The sequence below is a fragment of the Electrophorus electricus genome, unplaced genomic scaffold, assembly GCF_041902795.1.
Source record: "Electrophorus electricus isolate QZ-2024a unplaced genomic scaffold, ASM4190279v1 Scaffold31, whole genome shotgun sequence".
Taxonomy (NCBI): domain Eukaryota; kingdom Metazoa; phylum Chordata; class Actinopteri; order Gymnotiformes; family Gymnotidae; genus Electrophorus; species Electrophorus electricus.
This window is the reverse complement of record NW_027658594.1, coordinates 494,169-520,089: the sequence shown is the minus strand read 5'-3', so window position 1 is coordinate 520,089 and position 25,921 is coordinate 494,169.

The following is a 25,921-nucleotide window of genomic DNA, read 5'->3' as shown; positions in this document are numbered from 1 at the left end:
TGTTATATTGTTCAATAAACTTTTCACAGGATGCAAATTTTTCATTGTTTTAGCAAAGTTTTCGCTACCTCTATACAGCAAACACCAGAATCGACAAGGTTTACATTAATTATAGTCAGTAGAATTAAAGGGAAGAGGCCATATAAAAGGCTGGGATCTACGTTTAGCGGACTCGGCACTGTGTTACTAGATATTCCCCACCTTCCAGTAATTTTATTAAGTCCCCTTTAAACAGAAAATAAAGATGCAGAATTAATTGAAGAGAGTAGTAGGTCCATTATTTATTTTGAGCTCAGCGTTACATACAAACGAGGCATAGTCCAGAATATGTCTAATAATCACACAAGGAACACACATTTTTATCCAGTTTTCACAACTGATTATGTGATTGCCACACCTTCTCTACATACTGGTGTTTGAAATCTCCACCACTGTTCAACCATACATTATTCAATATATGCAAATTGAGATCTATCATTGTACAAATTGAAGCTTGACCCCAGTATATCCTATTGGAAGATTTTCCTGTTTTTTTTTTTTGTTGTTGTTTTTTTTGTTTTTAACAAAGATGATCTCAACTCATACCATCAAACACCTGCAAGATGATGTTGCAGGTCAGTATCACCCTGCTCTTATGGTAAGATAATGAACCTTTCTTAGCCACAGAACTCTCGAAGAGGCTTTCACGTCTTTTAAAAGCCGGGATCTTTCCCAATACTTAGGAAGCTATTTCTCACGGGAACAGTCCAGAGTCATCTGCCGTAGACTTCCACAGAGGCCTTGAAACCACCTGCATCAGAGCCTCTGCTCTGCACTTACAGACCCACAAAGGCCTTAAGATACCCCAGAAACATTATTCCTCTTTATGCTTTCAAACACAGTCTTGCACCACTCTGCACCTGTTGCAGAGAGCTTCAAAGCCTATTATAATTAGATCACAGATCGCCTCATGAAAATACCTTTACCCCAAAACATTTTATTACCTCAGGTGGAACAGTGTGTATAGGCCTAGACCTCTTTAGATGTAACTTAGAACCGCCGGTGACCGCTGTATGCGTTTCTTTGGTTGTACAAGCTCCACTGGAGGACTCGATGAATAGTTGATGATGGAAGAGGGGTATATCACATTCACCCCTTCTGCCTCCATGTGACAAATTAACACACTGCATAAACTTTTAGAAATAAATCAGTCTTTTAACAAATGGTAAACATTCTCTAGAAAAGATTATCTTGTAACAATTCATTGAGTATATGAACTGTTTTTGTGTCCTTATATCTATAAATGAAAAGTAATAAAACATTATAGATGATAAATAAATTACATAAAATGTATAAAAGTTCACAAATAAGAAAGTACCTGAGTCTGCACTTTTCTCCACAGATTCAAGAAACTCGTGAAAGTTGGAAGCTATAGAAACACATAGTACAGAATTATAGACTGACTGAGGTGTGAGCAGAAAGATCGCCATGATGTCCTTATATCTAAAGCACTCAAAGCATTGATGTTATGTAAATAAACTGTGATCCGATTGGTTCAATCTAAGTAAATAGATTCACCTACTTTGAAGTTAAAGTTTTTCTCAAAAGGTTAGAACTGGTTGACTATACTTTGCCGTGTTCTGTAATAGAAAATGTAAACATTTATATCTAAAATATTGCACGACAGAAATCAATTCAAGACTAACCTCTAATGACCGCTAGATGGGGGAAGATATTAAGTAATAAATGAGTCCAGATCCTCCTGCCCGACAATACGGTGAGACTCTGTTTTTACGTGTGATGGAAAATGATACGAAACTATGTATTATGTGATTCATATAAAATCACACTGATCCTTTTGTTCTTAAATTAATAATGCTGTTTGCACATTTGTATCCGCCTGTTGCTGATTAAGTTGAACATGTATCAGGAACTGTTAACATCAAGGTCAACTTGACACACAACCCACACTGTTTGGAGACAGTTTGGGTTGGTTTGTGGAAAAAAACAAGCTGAGAGCTGATTGGCTTATAGCCACAGCAACAAAGGAAAGAAGAGCTGCTTAAGAAAAGATGATTGGTTAAAGACAGCACAGGAGTAGTATAACTAGCCACGGTTTTGTATACTCGGGGCTCCCTACCTGAGGAGAGCCAAACATTTATTTTATTCTTTTTCTTATTAAATTACTCTCTTAATCACGTCTGACTTGATGTTTGTTCAAAATTCCACAACATATGTCATTACTACGCCGCACAAAAAAGACCGCCATATTTGTAGTTCCACAATGTGAAAAGGCGTCATTTTCTATGCAAACGAATGAATAAACACCATGCCATGCCTTGCTGTATCCCCTCTTTGCACCGCTGGACAGACACACTCATGACACTGTACTCATCAAAAGCAGCACCAGAGACGCACTGAGTCATATCCCGCTACACACCTCTCAGGCCAGCTTGTTTGCACGTTTTGTCATAAAACTTAAAATGTCATTTGTTGCCATTAAATATAAAATTACCTATTTAAAAAAACAAATAAATCATAAAGTACTTGTGGCTAGAGAAACACGTGGCTAATCACCTACAAGAAATAATGTCAGTGATGTTTGGGGCAGGTGTTTCAAACTTGCCCAGACTCTTGAGAAGCACCTAAACGCTCACACAAGGGTGTCCGCTTGCCATAGTGCTGCAAATACTGCAGGAAGGGCTTTGGTGAAACAGGCCGCATGGAGGAGCAGAAGACAATCCACACAACTGAAGAAGCCCATAGCTGCCCAGTATGTCAGAATCCACACGGGAGAAGAACCCTGTAGCTGCCCAGTATGTCAGAAGCAATTTGTGCAGCTGGGTAATGAACCATATTTGTACCCATTCGTATGTTGGGAGTAAATCAGTTGAAGACTTGAACAGTATGTTAACAATCAGTTAAAATTACTGTTGATGACAAGAAAACAATGGCTAATATGTTCCTTCACAGCTATGTCATTGGTTGATCTATTTTTGTCAGATTTAGTGCTTGTTTGGGCAAGTGTGTTAAAGTCTTCCTTTGTTTTTGGTTTTGTTCCTTTTCATATAGTTGTTTATTCTTTTTTGTCTAGTGATGTCCATTATCCATTTAAAATCTGTCAAATTAAACAAATGTGAAACGAATTCCATAGTATTCAGATTTGATTGCAAAAGAGACCAACCACTCCCCGTATTTTGAATTTTGCATATACAGTATATGTGCAGTTCCAGCCTAGTCCACTGATCCAAAATCTGGCCCAGATGTATCTGTTGACTGCAAATTTGAATGATTTCTGTGCTTTGCAGCAAAGGAGCGTTTGGTTACTATCTGATGGATTAAAATAGGCTTGTTGGTAGCAAAGACATCACTAAAGTGTACAGAGCAAAGGTACTCCAGGACCAGGATGGGTAAGTAGCAGCTTGATCAGTGGAATCTTCTGTGAGACGTAACAGGACGTCGGTCTTAAATGTAATGTTAGATCAAATGAAAAACTTTAGTGGATTGAAATACAGATAAATAAATCCACTAAAAGTGCATCTGCATCATTGGTTAAAAAGTTGTTCTGCTAGTTGTCTGATTTTGTTCCAGTAATCTAATGTTTCCTTGCACTAGGTGGTTCAAGATTATATTGGTGTTTGCTTTATTTCTGTGATTTTTTTAACCATAGTCTGCTTGTTTATACTGTCTACCAAATGCAATACTGAGTAGTGAAACACTGACACAATCCCTTTTGGCGTCAGACATTTGTAATAATTTCAATAATCTACAGTTGTAAGTCAAGAGGGCAGCACCATTTTAAAGTCTAGTTTCCTTTCTCTGTCTCACTTTCTGGAATTTTTCTGTCTGTGTTTTTATTAAAGTTAAAAATGGAAAGGGTATTAAAACTCCCTTTCACTGACATCTCTTCCACTGAACTTGTAGAGAAAGTGATGATATGAAGATGATTATGTTTATCGCTTTCACTCAGAGATCATTGTCTGAGGGTCATGTTGTACAGTTCACGATGCCCCGGGTTGCAATCAGGAGGTTTAACAGTGATGTGCCAAACAGTTGTCTGTGGTGTTCTTATATGATCTAAAAGTCAGACTTACCATTTATCAGTCAAATCAATTAAAGAACATTCATGATCAACAATTTGTGGGTGGCCATGATACTAACAGCCTGGTGGAAATTTCACAAGATATCAAACTCCAGACTCACATAAACATAACACTGCTTTCATGTCACTTCCACAAGTAGCCCAAACATAAGATATAGAAAGCAGGTAAGAGCGGAGCAGTCAATGTGCCTAATATGACTGCAAAACCCTGGCAGGACAGGAGGTATTCCTGCTTCTGCTAATCAGCAAAAGGAAGCTCCTGGCAAAGTGACGTGGACTGCAAAAAAATCACCAGGAAGGTCAAGCTACAAATGCCAGAGAGGAGCAGGGAGCACCAAAAGTTCCATAGCATCCTGCGGAAAGAGTACCACATAAGCATGGAAACAGTACAGCAACCCATGGTATGAGCATGGACAGATGAGGAAGAGCTGCTAGAACAGTACGTCCCCAATAAGCAGGCAGGATGTGGATCCGTCTCACTATTTCATCGGCAGAAATGCAGGAGCAGGTGATAATACTCCTGGGCCCAGCACTCTTCAACCTGGGTACTTTAAGGAGAACACGGCAGCCTCCCAAAAGTGATACAAAGTCCCAAAATGGCTATTACCTGTGCTGAATAACAGTATGAAGGACAAATCTACCCCTGTCCAAAGTTTAATTGATTTAACTGAATGCCAACTATACTACCACCATCAATCTGTGTAAGGTGTACTTGCAAGTGCCTTTAGCACCAAAAGCAAAAGAACTCAGTGTTTTCAACACATTTCATCCAAGCATCATCATGTGAAATGTTGTTCTTTTCGGAAATTCTTCATCTAAATATGGTTGTGTTGCTAATGAGATCATATTATTTGTTACTCTTTAAACCTTATTATTCCTTTAAGATTCAAAGTCTACTGTGTTAGGAAACCTATGTGAGAATATAAAATCAGCAGTTTCTGCGTGCTTGTGTGATGAATACAGAAAGTGATCTCTTATACCTGCGGAATTAAGGCTTCAAATGTCTTGGTGTTCAGACGATATGGAGAGGCTCTGGGAATCTGGAAGGATAAACGTTTGTTTCATTTTCAGGGACTGTTGATCATTTATTTGTCCATTCATTTATTACACTATTAAGGGATTATTAATGTGCACTGGGAGAACAGTATAAAGTTATCAGTCTTCTTTATCAGTCTTCTAACTAAATAGCCTGGTCTTGTAAGGTAACCACATCCACACCTTTCCCTCAGTGATGGCAAGGAGTGGTTTAAACTCACCATGTCATCTGTGATTCTGAGTGTGAGTGCTCCTGCATTTTTCTACACAAAGCCTGCTGAGTTGGCAGTGAAGGCAGAGATGCCCATATACAGCATGTTGCTTTCATCAGGTGGCAGTGAAAATGGTGTCGGGGCAAAAGCGGGTTTCTTGTGCACTCCAATGTTGTAAAACTCCCCCTATATAGAGAGCAATGCAGAGATTAACTTATTCTTTTACAGCTCCTGGGTCTTGATTCTTCGTTCAGATTAAACTGTTTTATCAGTGTAACCTTTGTGTAACCTTTTTTTCCTACAAAAGCCCAACAGTGCTTTCTGGATACACTTAGGCACAGTTTTGCAAGTGCTCCTGTTATTCCCTGTTAATTCAGATCTTTGGCTCAGAAAGGCTTTCTTATGATCATTATGGTCATTATTCTTATGCTTTGACAACTTGTGCCTTTTTTAACTTGTGCCTGAAAACCCCTTTACCTATGCCAATGATAAAACACTGATGAACTCCTGCAAACAAGTTGTAGTTTATTAATTAGTGCATTAATCTTAGTTTGGGATCTTTAATGACCATCTTAATCTGTGTTTATTATTTGATTGTTGGTTCTTTCCTAGCTGAATGTAACTTCCTCTCACAGTAGTGTACAACTTCCAAGCTTATCAAAGGATAGTGTTGTAGTCAGGACCATTAAAAAATCATTCAAGCAAAGACCAAGATTTTGTAGTGTTTGAATCTGAGACAAGAATGAGACTTATTTAACAATGATTTTACTTTAATTATACCACTCACTGATAATGTATTGTAAATTGTCATTGTCATAAATAATTGTCATTATAAAGGCAGCTGAATATAAACAAATATAAAGCAAAAAGGTTCATATGGTCATTTTTATTATTAAATTAAAACATAGTAATACTTAAATAATTGCTATCTGCCCTTGGGTCAATCATGGAAAGGATTAACTAGATGTGTTCTGTAATGTGTTAAATCCTCTCGATAAATGCATAGCTTTAGCTATATCATAAAACATATGATGAGTCCTTTTCTCATTATTACTTGTGTACAACAAAAGTTTGTGTGACAAGCAGCAACATGTATATTTGCCAATTTATGAAAACGGGAGTATGCGCAGTGGGAGAGTAAATATCTTTTAAAATGACTCTCAATTAATGGCAATGCATTTACAATAAGTCTCTTGCCACAATAACAACACTGTCTGGATTTGCCATCAGCTGGTTGATTGCAGCATCATGCAGCCTGCAGCCTAGCATTTGTTTGCAGGGGAACATACACTGCCATAATTATTAGCATAATGAATTTTTTAAGGAGAAAGAATAGTCTGTACATTAATGTTAAAAATTCCAGATCCAGATAGCAGTGTTTATGTATGTCAGTGGCTGTGCACCAATACTTGTGAATGTACACACACAAACCTCACCCTTTGGGTCTTCCCCAAGTCCCCTGTCCTGTTCACACTACTAGCTAAGAGCAACCAGCTAACTTGATAGCAGTGTGACTCAATAATAATAATAATAATAATAATGATAATAATATGGCGCTTCCATGCACATCAGCAAGCAAATAGGAACACTAGCACTTGCATGAAATTAAGCATATTAGCATTTCAGAAGGCAGATTATTTAGCCTGCTAAAATAGCAGGTGTGGCAGCAAATGTCTGTTCAAAACACTATGTCACAGGTATGAGTATCATGTATTTGATATAGTATGATTGTTCAAGTTTGTAAATTTAAAGCTTACAAATGCTGTATTTACAGTGTATTGCAGGTTATTAAAATGTGGCAGTAATTATTAGGATATAGAGAATTGTAGTGTTTAAACAAATCATTATGTCAGAAGTATGTTTAGGGGAGAATACACCCTGACCCACCCAGAGTTAACACACACTTACCTTACATTATTGATCATAAACTTGAATAGCTACAATACTGTCTGCTAATCATGCAGTTTGAAGTTTGCAAAGTGTGTACCCAGACAAAATCTGTGTTAAAACTTTCCTTTAACACAGAGTCATACATGAGTCAGACATGATTCTGAATAAATTAATGAATGAAAAAATGAAAAGCCTTATTTCATTTCAAACTGCACTTCAGGAACACTGAGCTCAAGTTCTGAAGAAACTTCCCTGCATATTTTCAGGGGTTTTCTGCCTCACCATGCCTGAATCACCTCATAAGGAGCTTGATAATGAGGAGACAGGGTGACTGAGGCAGTGAACACTCCTCACTGAGCATACTGGCTTCCAAGAGCTGGAGCTGGGAAGACCTATAGGTCTGTGACACACACTCCCACCCAGTCCTGATACTAAGAAGGTGGAACCTACAGGCTAATATGCAGCTGCCTGTGCATCAATAGGCGTCTGGGGTGTCCATCACTCAGGGAGGCGTGGCTGAAGGCGTGGCCTTGCAGACTCTGAGAGCTGGCTGAGGTAATCTCTAAAGGAGAGAGTAGTCACCAATAATCATGGAAATGTAGCCATAACTGTACAGTATATTTCACAGCCATGTATATTACATATCACAGACCAGGCTTACCAGAATAAATATTCCACACATACAGCTCATATATATCTGTGTGTGTGTGTGTAAAAACATGCTCCTGTTTTAGTCTCAACACAGACAGATATACATGTAGGAGTAGCAAACTGAAGTAAGAGCTCACCTTCACCAGTACATAGTCTCCAGCTTTAACAGTGACAGGGTTGGTATCCGTGGGATAAGAAAGCAAATCCTTTCTTGGAAAAATAACCTTCACATTCCCATCATTCCGACCACAAAGATCTTGAGATGACTTCTTACTTTCCTGCAGAAAACAGACTCAGTCAAGCAAAAACAGCAGATAACATTTGTACAATATAAAAGGCTTGACTAAGCACTGTAGCAGACAGAAATTCTCTCCTGCTCTTACATTGCCTCCAGATACCATGCCACAACGTCTCACTAGTGTTATCCAAACCAAGGGTGGTTATTCCCACTGTTATGTAGATGGTCATAAAATTCTGTTATCAGTGTGTATATCGGTAGATCCAATCTCAGCATGACTGGTAGCGCATATTAACACACAAGTGGCAAACACCTTGGGGTAGTTTTCTGTGCATTCGCCAGGCATGTCCTCAAAAGAAGGACACTAACAATAATCAAAATTAACTAAGACCCCAATCTTCAAACAGTTATTGATGGCAGGTAATACACTAAAGACCACAAGCACAGGGAAACCAGTCATTGGGATTTCCCGGTACCAAAGATGTGAACTGCTCTCAACACTTCAAAAATAACAAAAAGCTCAAAGCATCCAAAACAGACACAATGCTATGCCTAACCAGGGAAGGGTTTCAAATGAAAGGGCCACAGAAACCCATGCGGCAATCGCAAACTAACACCACAAACGGGAAAGTGACCATACAACTCAAATAGACTAAAATAGACCAAACAATGCCCTAAATACATAAACACATAAACTCTATTTGCCCTCCAGAAAAGAACAAGGCCAAAACCAAAATGAAATGCCAAAAGGTGCTAGGGCTGAGCTGATAGACAATGCCATTGTTCATCATCGTTGTCAGACAGACCTCATGATGTTGATCCAGCAGGTCTAAATAAGATAAGGGAGGAGAATTTACTGCAACTATTTATTTTCTTGCAGAAATCTAGTTAAATCGATATGCAAAACATGATGACCAAGACACACAGATGCAGCAATCCCAAATTATTAACAGCAGAAGTGCTCCAAACACAGTTGTAACACAGCATGGCTTCAACCCACTGCAGTACTCACTCCCTCCACTAGGACAAGCTGTTTGCTGTCGATGAAACTGGTGTTGACCTTAGCCGCATCTTCTCGGAATGTAAAGATAAGCTCCTCCAGGCGACAGCTTCTTCACCTCAGCTGGGATATCGTCCCTGAGACGGTGATATGCCTGAGTTTTCTGTGGGTGTGGTACACACATCTTCATGTCAGAAGGTAAAGCCCAACTGGCAGCCACAAGACCCTTTCAATTCTCCAAATGATAATAGACAATGGTGAATTTCTTGATAGAACCATCACATGAACCAGGGAGAATGTCTGTTTTTTGATAGTGTTAAACACAATGACAAAATAGGATCTCACCTTCCTCATGCTGTAGGCAAACAGGAAGGCTACATTATAGCCCACTTCCCTGATCAAAGAGACCGACTGCTGGTGGTCCTCCTCGGTTTCCCCACAGAAGCCTGTGATGAAGTCACTGCTCAGACTGACCCCTGTAAAAAGAAATTATACATAGATATATATTCACACAAGACCTATTATAGCTACAATAATTTTATAATTACATATTGAATGTTTGGTAATGATAGGACACCTGGTATTATCTTTCAAATGTTTTCCACAAGCTCAAGGTAGGCTTCCCTAGTATACCTATGAAAACATCCCAGAGCATGATGACTTAAAGTGAGAACTAAGTTTTAACACATGAGACATCAAGAGATTTGAGATAAGCAGGCTAATCTCTACTGTGCTTGTGGTGAGTGCTGTCGTTCTAGGAGCGTTTCTCACCCACGCCTCATGGTCTGTAAGACTCTGCTGCTGCCGCTCTGAGCTGGCAAGTGGATCTGCTTACAGATGTTCCTCCGCTCTTGGATTAGCTATAACACCTTCAGGAAACATACTCACCCACCCCAGCACAGGTCAAACGAAAACAGCACAAATTGACTATGGCAGTCAAACCTTATTTCACATATCTGATAAGCATAAGGCTTTTTCAATCTGATAATCTATTAATGATCTTTTCTACTGCTCACATCCAAATTTGCGAATCCTAAATTATTATCCAATCTGCTGCTTAAAATGGCCTATGAGCAATATCTGCACATGAATTCAGACTATAAGAAACTGTTCAACTAAATACTTAAACTCTTTGAACATCCACTACACCACACAAGCCATAAACAGTCAGGGCCGGATTACCAATAGATTACCAGAGCAGGCAGTGACCTGTAGGCCCCACACCTTTTAGGGGCCATGCAACAAGGAATTAAAAAAAAAACAACATATTAGGAGATAATTTGCAAGGGAGGCCCCAAGATTATGACTGCCTAGGGGCCTCCACAGGGTTTAATCTGCCACTGTAGGCAGTGTACATGTACATGCCCCTAAATGTAATTGGTAACATATTCCATTACATTACTCAAACGAGGAACATACTTTAAAAACTTTGGAATACTTCAACATTGTCCAAGACTATTTCAAATATAACTCACTTTAATTACATTTAAATTACATTTAACAGCATGTATTCTGTGTTCTGTATTTTGTCACCTGCAATGAAATACATTTTAAAAGTACCTTCCCCACACTAGTCATGGGTATCCCAACCAAAAACCACATGCTCACATCCATGACTCTGGGGTTTCTACCTCATCAGGAAAGTCTTTAGGATGTGGCCAGGTGAAGCGAATCCTTGTCAGGGTTTACGAGGGAGACGTGGTGTAGCAGGTCAGCGAATCGTAGGCCTCCTTGCTCATCACGGGAACACGGTGCTGAAACCACGGCTGAGGTGCGAACCAAGCTCCGAGTTGCTGGCCCCGTCCCCAGACACGTCTCTGTAGCTGTTCACGTTTTGACCCAGCAGGGTCACTTCCTTCACCCCCTATGGCCATGATCATTTCATATACTTAGTGTTCACATCTGGCCAAGTTTCACACACAGAAACTAGTAAAGCCAGACTGCACACATAGTCGCTGAAGGGAAGAGACCTGGTCAGACAGCATGCGCACTTCTTCAAGTATGGAGGACACAGGTCTGCTCCTTTCCCTCCCCCAGGTAAACGGCACAATGCAGTAGCTGAACATGTTGTCACAGCCCCGCATGATAGACCTACAGCAGTCAAAGAGGGACAAAATATACTGGATAATCCCACTGTAAGACAAGGTGCCACCAACAAGGCTTGCAGTACACAAGGTCTGTACTGTCAACAGCGTGAAAGGACTTTAAAAGTATCGACACCCCTGATATCAAACCATTATTTGAAGTGCTACATCTAAAAGCATGAAGGAGCTGAAGATGAGCCACCACGGTGTTTGAAGTTTTATATCCCTTCATAAGTGTAGGAGGGTCAGTCATGTATAAATATTTAACCAAAAAATGCAGATTGACAAGTGTTCAGTAAAATGATAATAATGAACAACTGAACTATGAGCATTTGCTGTTTTTGGCTTTATTGTGGATGCAAGTCCCATGTTTCATGCAATATGGTAGCAAATGCCTTTAAATTATAGCTGACTTTTCTGTATTTTAATCTAACAGTTGCTGTTCAGATTAAATTCAGTGTATTAGAGTTGAATATGAAAACACCAAAAACTGTCTATACATGTTAACTTAAAAATTGAGCTGTACCATCTTTACAAAATCACACAGTGCAAAGTTAATTTAAGAGTTAGTGTTTAGCAGGAACTCCTCCCTTATAAATCAGCCAGATATTATTATGGCACTCACACAAAGGCACTGTGTCCTGAATGGTGAATGGGCATGACATCAGCATATGCCTCTTCCAGGGAGAGCAGGACATTGCTGGTCCTCTGACCCCCATGGGCCAGTGCAAGGAGTCGGAGAAGATCTCTGTAGGCATCTGGCCCTGCTACAACATCCACCACCCTCTCCTTCTCCAGCAACTCAGTCTTCAGTCTCTCTGCCATGCAACCTACAAGAGAGCAAGCACACATATGCGTATACGGGCGCGTGAACCCACACACAAACATACATGCGCACACACGAACCTTTCAGACTGAGAGATACATTTGAACGTGAATGAAGAACTATGGTGAAGTGAGAAGTTACCCAGGACTCCTATCTTTAATGGAGTGCTGCTCTTTAGATGCTTCTTTTTCAGAACTGCTGGATGTTTGAGTCTGTTCCAGATGGTCTGCTCTGCCTTTTCCCTGTCACAATGATTTTTATTTTTTCCAACAGAAAATAGCATTACATCCAAGCAAAAAATGTCACTGAAGTCAAGGACTGCTGTCAAGTTGCACAAGATTGGCAACGTATAGATTCACTGTGTAAAATACAAACAGAAATAGGCTTTTCCTACCTTATGGAGCATGTGACAAGAAGCACCACATCTGCCTGTATATAAAAAAAAAAAAAATTAGGAAAGATGAGAATGAAAGCTTTCAAATAAAGGAAGCGCTGTGTTTATCAAGGGTCAAAGGTCAAGGCATTGACACTTACCTCTGATAGTTCGTGGGTCCGAACATATCCACCCTTCTGAAGAATGGACCACGCAATTTCAGTGTCGTTGACGTTCATCTGACAGCCGTATGTTTCGAAATACACTGCAAGATGTAAACACCAAAATAAAATTGGCAACGACTACCGGCATACTGACACATGGGAATTAAAATCCTAAAGCCTGAACTATCATGGCAACAAATGTAGTTACATACCTTTCCGTAGCTGCGCCAGACCACTTTCTTCAGGAAGATACGATTCCTCATGTTCCTGTTGCGTCTCAGTTGAACTTTTGCCTGAAGAACTCTTAATGACGACAGCTTGGTCTTAAATGTGCTCACTCTCGTCTCATCAGTCTCATTAGTAGGAGTGCTAGATAGAGACACTGAGCAATAACCTCTGCATTTGTCGGCGAGTCGAGATAAACACTTTTGAACAGAAAACACTAGAAGTCTAAGCCTGCGGGCAGACATCATGTCTAAACGGGAGATTCGGCTACAAAGCCATGAACAAGACAAGAAACTCAATTTAACTTTAAAAGTAACGTTAGCTAAGGCTAAGTGCTAACTTAGCAATGGTGCTGTGGTTTGCGCAGAACAATTTTATATACAAAAGTATATTATCAGCGAGCTAACAAATCTGTACAAGCAGCCAATAAATATAAAAATATCTGTAGCTTAGTTAGGTAACCTAATAATTCAGCTGTAACATACACTCACGTATGACCCCACACGGTTAACATTGACATGCAGTTTTGTAATTTTCAAAATAACGGTTTCATTAAAACGTAACAGTGATACTCGTGTTTCAGTTCTAAGACAAGTAAACGGTGTAACTTGGGAGGGAGATCAATCGCAAAAATATCGATTTACGTTTTTTAATTCATATTTTTGTAATTAATATTTTTTAATTAATATTTTTTTAATTAATAGTTTTGTGAAATCTTATATTTAACATAAACGGCTACTTTTATTTTGCAAGTGTTTACTTGTTAGTCATAAGTAGTGTTTTGTGAGATGATTGTTCGTTTTCACACATGGCTCTCTGTCCCTCACCTACTCTGATCTAATGACGAATGCGTAATTTATTTTATAAGTGGACTTCACACTTCGTTCTGTTACCTAAGGGTCAATACAACATACTCGTTTAAATGTGCTGATACAAAGATTGTGAAACAATTAATGTTTTTAATTAACTGATTAAAGTTTTACTCTGAATGAACACATTTTACGAATATATAGGAATGTTAACCTTATTACATTGTCTTTGATGAGGAAATGGGTATTTTGGATGTTTTAACCTTTTAAACATGTTTTAACCTTTTAAACTTTTAAATATTACCGTAAGGTTGTAAATACGTTCATTAATATTTTAGGTATTTTGATTATTCATTTTGCAATTTTGATTAAAAATAAATAAATAAATAAAATTAAAAATCAAGTTATTTAAACATGTCCAAGAATTGCTGTCCACTCTCTCATCTTTGGATAACCATCTTGGTAAAAATGCGACCTTTGACATCAGTGACCTCACAACTTTAAAAAAGGTCTATCTTCATTCGCCTAAAGGCATAAACTGCATGCTCCTATAGTATGTCAGTTCATTTGAATTTCTCACTTTGTCCCCATACTCAGATGAGTTAAAGCTAAAAATGTCCACCCCATTGTGATGAAATATTGAGTTAATAAACATTATTTTAGAATATCAAAATATATGTTTGAAATGCTAACTTTAGCTAAAATTGTCCACCTGCTGACATGACAGTTGCACAATACAGTGAACATATACTTGCATATACCTTCTTTGCTGTTTTCTTGTTGTTTTGTTTTAAGTAATATTTCCTAATAACTATTAAACTATTGATGTTCAGCTACGACAGGAGCTGAAGTAGCAAAGAGGAAAAGGTCCAGGTGAGATGCAGACCCTTGGAGGAAAGAGACAATTACCTGTGAAATTAGAGAGAGAGAAAGCGCTGTAGAAAAGGTGAGGAGATTTTAACAAAAAAGGGAATTCATGACTGAAAAAGAAAGGTATGCCAAAAAAAAACCCCAAAACAAAACAGTCGAGAAAGGAATAGTTGCCATGACAACTAAACATTCTTGAAGAGCTATAAACTGTGTTATCAAGGTGTATTTTAAATGTTCATAACTTTGCTTTTAATGGCTTTAAACGTTATATATAGCTTAGAAGTATGTAGAGGTTGGAGGAATATGTGTGGCTATATTTGGGCTATTTCTTCTGTTTGGGTATGAGTGGTTTGTAGCATTTAGCATTGGACATTGAGAGTGCTGAAAAGTCTAAATGTGTCTGTGAAAGCTTTAGAAGTATAAAGTGATTGATTTTTAAATTAGTAATGAAAATGCTGAGGTAATAAAATGATATTGTAAGCAGAAAAGTATGGATGGTCCCGAATAAACTGGTTTCATGCAGGAAAGACCAGTGTAGGCTTCAGCATAAATCTTCAGGAGGCCTCTTTGAAAAAGCCTCTAGGGGATTCCGTTGAAGGGAGAGCCTTGGTTCAAGGATGGGACATCCCGGCCAAGCACTGGAAGAAACAATATGGAGATCACCAAAAGAAACAATATGGGCATCCGGTGATATAGAATAGGATCGTCTTTTAAAAAAATAGAAGTAGTTCAGGTTGAACATAATAGTACCAAGAACTTGTTGGTGTAACTATTAAATATCAATTAGCATATATTGAATAATGTATGGTTTGAACATAATAGTGGAAACCTGGACAAGTATTATGAAAAAATAAAAATGGTTATGCAAGTGTCCTTGAAGCGTTTGGTTACTATCTGATGGATTAAAATAGGTTTGTTGGTAGCAAAGACATCACTAAAGTGTACAGAGCAAAGGTACTCCAGGACCAGGATGGGTAAGTAGCAGCTTGATCAGTGGACTCTTCTGTGAGACGTAACAGGGCGTCGGTCTTAAATGTAATGTTAGATCAAGTGAAAAACTTTAGTGGATTGAAATACAGATAAATAAATCCACCAAAAGTGCACCTGCATCATTGGTAAAAAGTTGTTCTGCTAGTTGTCTGATTTTGTTCCAGTAATCTAATGTTTCCTGTGGACTAGGTGGTTCAAGATTATATTGGTGTTTGCTTTATTTCTGTGATCTTTTTAACCATAGTCTGCTTGTTTATACTGTCTACCAAATATTGAGTAGTGAAACACTGACACAATCCCTTTTGGCGTCAGACATTTGTAATAATTTCAATAATCTACACTTGTAAATCAAGAGGGCAGCACCATTTTAAAGTCTAGTTTCCTTTCTCTGTATCACTTTCTGGAATTTTTCCGTCTGTGTTTTTATTAAAGTTAAAAATGGAAAGGGTATTAAAACTCCCTTTCACTGACATCTCTTCCACTGAACTTGTAGAGAAAGTGATGATATGAAGATGATTATGTTTATCGCTTTCACTCAGAGATCATTGTCTGAGGGTCATGTTGTACAGTTCACGATGCCCCGGGTTGCAATCAGGAGGTTTGACAGTGATGTGCCACAGTTGTCTGTGGTGTTCTATATGATCATCACAGAACATCACACATAACTGGTCAAATTGTATCTCGAGTAGTATATTTGTGTATTATACTATATATTAGCAGCATATCTTTATGATGCAATTAAAAACATTCCCCATCCCCCTGAATACCAATCATATTACATATCTGGGTACTAAATTCTCTTCCCAGTTGTCTGTTATTCAAAATAAATAGTCATCCAATTATTAAAACAATAAGCGACAAACTTCATTGATGGACAAATTTGCCCCTTATGCTCTTCGGACAAACTGCAATAATTAAAATGAGAATATTACCTAAACGAAATTGTTTGTTTTCAATTATTCCAGTGCCACCAACCTGTCTAAAATCTTTGGACAACATCATAACTTGATTCTACTGGAAAAATAAATCACATAGAATCAAACTCACAACATTACAGAACTGTAGTTGATTATTGCAAATCAACTACAATATGGAATAAAATGGATAAAACCTAGTATATCAGACAGAATATGGATAGACATAGAGCAAACATTATGCAAAGATCTAAAAGTCAGACTTACCATTTATCAGTCAAATCAATTAAAGAACATTCATGATCAACAATTTGTGGGTGGCCATGATACTAACAGCTTGGTGGAAATTCCACAAGATATCAAACTCCACACTAACATAAACATAACACTGCTTTCATGTCACTTCCACAAGTAGCCCAAACATAAGATATAGAAAGCAGGTAAGAGCAACTATCAGTTCAGAGACATTAAACTCACGTGCATCCATATCAGTATTATAAACATTCCTAATACAAAAAAACTATCACATAAGATATACAAAATAATAATGAAATCAAATCGCATAATTACTCTCCAATCGAGACAATGGGAGGAAGATTTATTACTAACCCCCGACGCCACAGTCTGGATTAAAATGTATAATAATAATTACCACATGACAGCAACACTAACCTACAATGCATTCAGTACAAAATAATACATAGATTACATTATACTACACATTGGATGTTTAAAATTGGTTTCACAAGCTCAGCAATCTGTACATACTTTACTCCAAACACAGCTGACGATTACATTCACATCGTGTGGCAGAGCACACCTATCAAGTAATTTTGGAAATAGGTCATCACACACATGTCCCATGATTTAAATAACCCTATCCATCCAACACCATCTTTATGTCTCCTAGGAGACATGTCATCAACCAATGTGTCAATAGAAAAAAAACAGGATAATATATATATATAACATTATTAATTGCAAATACAAACATACTCATGAATTGGAAAACAAAAAATAATATTAGTGTCACCGAATGGAAAAATCTATTGATAGACTACATATCAATGGAAAAAAATCTCAGAATGAATCAATAAGAACCAATAACCTAGACTGGACTCCTTTGATAAAAAGTTTACAGAGCTAATCCATAAATGATAAATATCCCAATCTAGTACGTGTACATATACAGTGCACTCGCACATAGCCTCTCTCTCTCTCTCACACACACACACACAGGCAGACGCACACAAGCAGTCACACACGAACACACACACACACACACACACACACACACACACACACACACACACACATTCCCGTAATGGTGCAGGTGGCTAATACTTAAAATACTCTATCTGCATTTCCCGTTTGTCTGTTTCGTCTCTGTTCGTCTTATTTTTCCTCTCTCCCCTATTCCCGTTTCCCCCACGTTATTTATGTCTGTTCATACGTTTTATACACCCGATATAGTTGGACACAGTGAGAAGTTAGAAATAAATAATGAATAAATAATAAAGTTCTAAAGGTCCTCCGATGGGCGGAAATCAATTGATATATTTATTTCTCCAGATTTCTAACTCGGTGAGAAAAAGACGTCCTTTTACAAATCGCACCTCGTTGTGGAACTCTACTAAGGTTTACAATCCAGGCGATTATTTTTAACCTCAAAGAACATAGGCCTGCTCCAAGGCAAACTGATTTCATCCCATTAATTAACTTTAATGCGATGTTTTTTTGCCGAGCATTAGGCTAAAGAAAATGAATGTTGCTGCGTTTATCAAACTAAAAGTATTTATTCTGAGCCATGCGGTAAATGATTCAGTGTGAGCAGCATATGGACGATTTTTGGAAAATGCTGTGACTAGGTAATATTTTGAAATATAAGGCGTTGTTAAAGCCTCTCATTCACGCTATTAACGTTATAAGTTAAAATAATTGAATAATTCATAAATAAATAAATAGCGTTTGTATAATATTTAAAAATAAACATTTACGTAAAAGCACTCTTACGTAACAACCAAGTTGTCATGTATTTGAATCTAAAGCTAAAGTGTTGCTTTGATCGCTTTGGTCGGTCGACACTTGCCTGGCTCTGTTGAATTGCTGTTTCAAACTGTTTTATAATTCGTGCAGTTAGATCATTTGGTTAAATCATTTACGATTTTATTTTATTCATTTACTACTTTCGACTACGATTTCCAGAAAGGTTGACCGACGATCCTCACGAAAATGAATCCAAGTACTCCAAGTTCGCCGATGACTTCGTTGTACGTGGGTGACCTCCATCCAGACGTTACCGAGGCCATGCTATACGAGAAATTCAGTCCTGCTGGCGCAATAGTCTCCGTACGGATTTGCAGGGACGCGATGACCCTCCGCTCACTTGGATACGCATACGTGAACTTTCAGCAGCAGGCAGATGCTGAGCGTGCTTTGGACACTATGAACTTTAACATCATCAAAGGCAGACCTGTGCGAATTATGTGGTCCCAGAGAGACCCCTCTCTGAGGAAGAGTGGAGTTGGCAACATCTTCATCAAGAACCTTGACAAGTCTATTGACAGCGAAGCTCTTTACGACACATTCTCTGCCTTTGGGAACATCCTTTCCAGCAAGGTGGTGTGTGACGAGAATGGCTCTAAGGGCTACGGCTTTGTGCACTTTGAGACCCGTGAGGCTGCGGAGAGAGCAATTGAGAGACTTAATGGCATGTTGCTCAATGACCGCAAAGTGTTCATTGGCCACTTCAAGTCTCGCAAGGAGCGAGAGGCTGAGATGGGGGCCAGGGCCAAAAAGTTCACCAATGTGTACGTCAAGAACTTTGGAGAGGACATGGACGACGACAAGCTGAAGGAGATCTTCAGCAAGTTTGGCCAAACGCTGAGCACTCGCGTCATGACCGACGAGAGCGGCAAGTCCAAGGGCTTTGGCTTTGTGAACTACGAGAGGCACGAGGATGCCCAGAGGGCTGTGGATGAGATAAATGGGAAGGAGCTGAATGGGAAGAAGGTGTATGTGGGTTATGCCCAGAAGAAAGGCGAGAGGCAGACAGGGCTGAAACGAAAGTTTGAGCAGATGAAGCAGGACGGTATGACTCGCTACCAGGGAGACAACCTGTACGTCAAGAACCTAGACGACGGTCTGGACGACGCGCGTCTACGTAAGGAGTTCTCTCCGTTCGGGACCATCACAAGTGCCAAGGTGATGATGGAGGGCGGCCGCTCCAAAGGGTTCGGCTTCGTGTGTTTCTCCTCGCCGGAGGAGGCCGCCACGGCCATGACGGAGATGAATGGGCGCGTTGTAGGCACCAAGCCGCTGTACGTGGCTCTGGCGCAGCGCAAGGAGGAGCGGCAGGCCCACCTCTCCAACAAGTACATGAAGCGCACGGCCAGCGTGAGTGCCTTGCCCAACCTCGTGCTCAACCCCTACCAGCCTGCCCCGCCCTCCGGCTACAACATGGAAGCCATTCCACAAGCTCAGAACTAGCCTGCCTACTGCGCAAGCAGCCAGCTGGCACAACTCCTCCCCAGCCCTTGCTGGGCCATGCAGTGCGTCCACCCACAGCAAGTCCAGGATATGCCGAGTGCCATCGGTCCAGCCGCATCCTGCCCGCAGGCCTTCAGCGCCATCCGACCAACCACCGCCTGCCAGGTCCCACGCACGATGGCCTATCAGACCATGGCATCTGAGGCTCCGGGGACAGGGATGGCCAGCGCGGAAGCTGCCAACAAGGCGTCGCTGGTGAGAGCAGTACCACAGTACAAAACCACCTCAGGCGTTCACAGCCCACAGCAACACCTGGGCACACAGCCCTTAGATATAAATGTCGAACTTACCATTTATCAGTCAAATCAATTATAAAACATTTATGTTTCTCAACCCACAGCAGCACCTGGGGGCAGAGCTCCAGGTGCCCGTGCAGCTGGCTGCGGTCCATGTGCAGGGTCAGGAACCTCTCAGTGCCTCCATGCTGGCTGCTGCACCTCCACAGGAGCAGAAGCAGATACTGGGTGAGCGTCTGTTTCCCCTGATCCAGAACATGCAGCCCACCCTTGCAGGGAAGATCACGGGTCTGTTCCTGGAACTGGACAACTCGGAGCTACTGCATATGCTGGAGTCTCCTGAGTCTCTGCACCCTAAGGTGGATGAGGCAGTCGCTGTGCTCCAGGACCAGTGCGCGCAGGAAGCCGCTCAAAAACTTTAACCAGTGCTGCGCTTCTGGCTGTCTAATGGAAGAATAAGCAGTAAAAAAAATTAACATTTTAACTGAAAAAAATAAACATTGAAACTGAAATGCATTGAACATTGAAATATTTTTGCCATGTCTGTAGACATCAAGCCTGTAAGGGTTGGCACCAGGCCGAGGCCCCCTCGACCAGAGGGAGGCGTCGAGTCAACCACGCCACTGATCAGGATCAACACCCAACAGCTGGGCTAGACCTTATATAAGCCCAGTGACCCAATCATTCAGTGCTGGGTTTTTGATAAAGTTTTGAGCCAAGCTCCTAGCCGGTAACTCTGGGTATTGAGGTCTGTGAGCCCTTGTGCTATGCCTCTTTTCTGTTCTGCGAGGGTGTCAGTGTTTTTACACGTCCCCTCCCTTCTCCAGTTTTCCCCTCTCGAGTCTGTCTCTCTCCTGAGGCTTCCCTTAGCCATTCAAGTTTCTCCCCGTTTTCTGGTTTTGTTTGGGAGCTTTTAGTTCGAGTTTTCCCCAGTGCATCGGGGTTGCCATTTCTTTCCGTGGCGTTCTTTGTTCTCCCCTTTTCCACGCTCACCGAGGTGTTTCGTTTTTTCCTCTTGTTTTGCTTGATCCAAGCTCTAACTGTTCTGCACACGAGCCCACCATTGTTAGAGTGTGGCTGCTTACCCAGTAAGCTATTGGTGTCCTCACCTAGCTGACCTGGATTCAAAACCACCTTACAAAGTCCAGGCCTTGGTTATTCTAAGCTTAAAATGAAAACGACAGAAAAAGGTAAAATCATTTCAAGTTTGGTTTATTTGTCGCATACATAGTCATACACAGTATAACTCACAGTGAAATGGTTGAGTGCTCTGTCCAATCTGAGGAAAAAGAAAAACAGGGGTGCATAGAGAAATATATTCTATATATATACAAAAATATATTAATAGTGCATGTACAATATATATATATATATATATATATATATATATATATAATGTTTATATGTACAATGTATATATGGATATTTATATATGTATGTACAGAATGTACAGTCCCATCTTGCAATTGACATATTTACAGTTATATGTTACATGGTGGTAATTGAACATATTACAGTTATATTGAACATATTACAGTTATTTCTATTACATATTACAGATTTTGACATGAACAGCTGATCATTTTTTTGTTTTTATTCCTCTTAAAGTTTGAATGTTCAGATTGTCAGTTCTTACAGGTCATAGCTGATCATTAGATAAGTGTATTGGGTTGCATTAATATAAATGTAAAGATCAAAAAAACAAAACCCCACAGTGTAGCTTAAAATAGAGAATAATTCTGTAATATTCCTTTATGTACAACACAATTTCAAATGACCTTATTAACAAACCAGTAAAGACAGGACGAGAAGCAAAGGTCACTTATACGTATTAAATCTTGAAGCAAACAAACTGCAGCTGCAAGTGCCACACTGCCATCCAGTTCCACTCTCTGGTCTGGCGACGGTCATATTACAGGAGCAACGAGAGGCTGCCAACAGTTTCTTTTAGCTTGTCTACTGAGACGGTGAAACTGGCCAACCAGGTGAAAAGCATTGTGAAGGAGAAACGACTTCGACTGCCGACGTGGGAAAGTAGCAGTCAGAGCAGGTCTATTGGAGCAGTGCGATGGACTCTGCCCAACAATGGGCTGCAAGCCCACATCTCTGCACATAGCAACAGTATGTGGTTCCTAGGTGCCCAGTCGGCTAGTTTTAAAGTTCAATTCAAATATTAAATAAAAATGCAGACTTCAGAATTGGTTAAATAGCATAACTGTGCACGTACTTTATTGTAGGTTAACATTAACACGCATTATTGAGGCACCCTCTGGAGAATGTCTAAAAATCAGAGAACCCACATTTTCATACATTTTTCAGTAGTGGTTATGTATTCACCCCACATTCCTTTACATATTTGCGTTTGTCTTCACGTCCATTGCATCCAAACCATACATTTGTCAATATATGCAAAGTAATATAAAACACCCACACCAGTTGGAACCTGTTAACACCACATTCCAAGAGATTTCTCTTGACCTTATCCTAAAGAGATGGTCCTGAGCCTGATGGAAATAATATCTCATACTTGGGAGGACATGGACGACAACAAGCTAAATGAGATCTTCAGCAAGTTCGGCCCAACGCTGAGCCGTCGCGTCATGACAGACGAGAGCAGCAAGTCCAAGGGTTTTGGCTTTGTGAGCTTCGAGAGGCACGAGGATGCCAAAAGGGATGAGATGAACTGGAAGGAGTTGAATGGGAAGCAGCTGTATGTGGCTCGTGCCCAGAAGAAAGGCGAGAGGCAGACAGAGCTCAAACGCAAGTTTGAGCAGATGAAGCAGGACGGCACGACTCGCTACCAGGGAGTGAACCTGTACGTTAAAAACCTAGACGACAGTCTGGACGACGAGCATCTGCGTAAAGAGTTCTCTCTATTCGGGACAATCACGAGTGCCAAGGTGATGACGGAGGGCGGCCGCTACAAAGGGTTCGGCTTTGTGTGTTTCTCCTCGCAGGAGGAGGCCACCGAGGCAACGAAGGAGATGAACGGGTGCATCGTAGGCACCAAGCCGCTGTACGTGGCCCTGGCGCAGCGCAAGGAGGAGCGGCAGGCCCACCTCACCCACCAGTACATGCTGCGCATGGCCAGCGTGAGTGCCGTGCGCAACCCAGTGCTCAACCCCTACCAGCCCGCCCCGCCCTCCGGCTACTTCATGATGGCCATTCCACAGGCTCAGAACTGGGCTACCTGCTACCCGAGCAGGCAACTGGCACAGCTCCACCCCAGCACCCGCTGGGCTACGCACAGCATTCAGCCACAGCATTTCCAATACATGCCGAGTACCATCAGGCCCGCTGCAGACCAATCTCTGGGCCAGGAACCTCTCACTGCCTCCGTGCTGGATCTGGAACCTCCGCAGGAGCAGAAGCAGATGTTGGGTGATCGATGGTCTGTTTCCCGTGATCCAGAACATGCACCCCAACCTTGCAGGGACGGGTTTGCTCCTGGAGATCGACAACTTGGAGCTTCCGCTTATGCTGGCTGAAAAAATAAAAACGCATTAAATATTGAAATATTTTTGCCTGGTCCATAGACTCCAGTTTCAGGCCTTGATTACAGTAAACTAAAACAACATGTAAAAAGGCTAAATGATTGACACGTGTACAGTCGGTGACTCCTTTCTTTTTGTTCCTCTTACTGTTCGAATGCTCAGAATGTCAGTTTTTGCAGTTGACAGCTGAGCATTAGGCATGTGTATTGGATTGTATTAATAATACAATTGAGGATTCATTGCTGTTCAGGGACCCAGCAGTGGTAACTTGGCAGTGGTAGGGCTTGAACTAGCAACATTCTGATTACTAGTCAAGTAACCTCTGAATAGTATTATTATGATTAATATTATTAATATATCTTACACTGAGGTCTGCTGAAGCTTACCCAGGATCCTTTGCAGCAGCCTGCCATATGCACAAATCATTACGAAAGGACACAGAATCTCTAAACTCCCTTGTTTTATGTTATTAGTTTGTCTAATTCAATGTTAAAGCACTTTCCCCTGTAAACACTCTTTTTATGACCTCATTTCACCGTTTCATGACTTTATGCCACGAACCAACCAACTATTCTTTTATACAACTCTTTTCAAACACTTCAACCATTGTGGGTAACTACACTATTATACACCTGTAATTCTTGTTATGCTATTTATTTTATTGGTACTGTCGATACATCGATGTTAGGAGAAATACCTCATGAATACTTTAAATGAATCCTTAAAATGACACCTATTCCATTTACTAATGCTAAGCTTGCTACAGTCTGAACTTCTAGCAAGTCAAGAGAAGTCTCATGCAGTTTCTGTATTTTCTATAATTGCATAATATATGGATGGTTTTAAACTCAATAACATACGCACTTGCAAAATATGTGAATATAAAGGAACAAAAATAAATTAACATAACCACATACCTAAACATCATCTGGTACCATCACCCCATCACCCCTCAATGCAGTATGAGGATGGTCAGATTGTTGTATTTACTAATAGTTACCACTAGTATTAAAATAACAGTAAGCCCAAACTGTTCGACTATGTCCTCTTAAACAAACCTGTGATTTTTTAAATATTTGGACCACATCCTCCTGCAGAATAAAACAATCAGGAAATACAGTTGAGTTGGCCCATACCGCCCTCACATCAGTGTGATTTCCATCAATGACGTGTTATGGCTCTGGGTAAGGAACAATGTTATATTGTTCAATAAACTTTTCACAGGATGCATATTTTTCATTGTTTTAGCAAAGTTTTCGCTACCTCTATACAGCAAACACGAGAATCGACAAGGTTTACATTAATTATAGTCAGTAGAATTAAAGGGAAGAGGCCATATAAAAGGCTGGGATCTACGTTTAGCAGACTCGGCACTGTGTTACTAGATATTGCCCACATTCCAGTAATTTTATTAAGTCCTCTTTAAACAGAAAATAAAGATGCAGAATTAATTGAAGAGAGTAGTAGGTCCATTATTTATTTTGAGCTCAGCGTTACATACAAACGAGGCATAGTCCAGAATATGTCTAATAATCACACAAGGAACACACATTTTTATCCAGTTTTCACAACTGATTATGTGATTGCCACACCTTCTCTACATACTGGTGTTTGAAATCTCAACCACTGTGTTCAACCATACATTATTCAATATATGCAAATTGAGATCTATCATTGTACAAATTGAAGCTTGACCCCAGTATATCCTATTGGAAGATTTTCCTGGGTTTTTTTTTTTTTGTTGTTGTTGTTTTTGTTTTTAACAAAGATAATCTCAACTCATACCATCAAACACCTGCAAGATGATGTTGCAGGTCAGTATCACCCTGCTCTTATGGTAAGATAATGAACCTTGCTTAGCCACAGAACTCTCGAAGAGGCTTTCACGTCTTTTAAAAGCCGGGATCTTTACCAATACTTAGGAAGCTATTTCTCACGGGAACAGTCCAGAGTCATCTGCCGTAGACTTCCACAGAGGCCTTGAAACCACCTGCATCAGAGCCTCTGCTCTGCACTTACAGACCCACAAAGGCCTTAAGATACCCCAGAAACATTATTCCTCTTTATGCTTTCAAACACAGTCTTGCACCACTCTGCACCTGTTGCAGAGAGCTTCAAAGCCTATTATAATTAGATCACAGATCGCCTCATGAAAATACCTTTACCCCAAAACATTTTATTACCTCAGGTGGAACAGTGTGTATAGGCCTAGACCTCTTTAGATGTAACTTAGAACCGCCGGTGACCGCTGTATGCGTTTCTTTGGTTGTACAAGCTCCA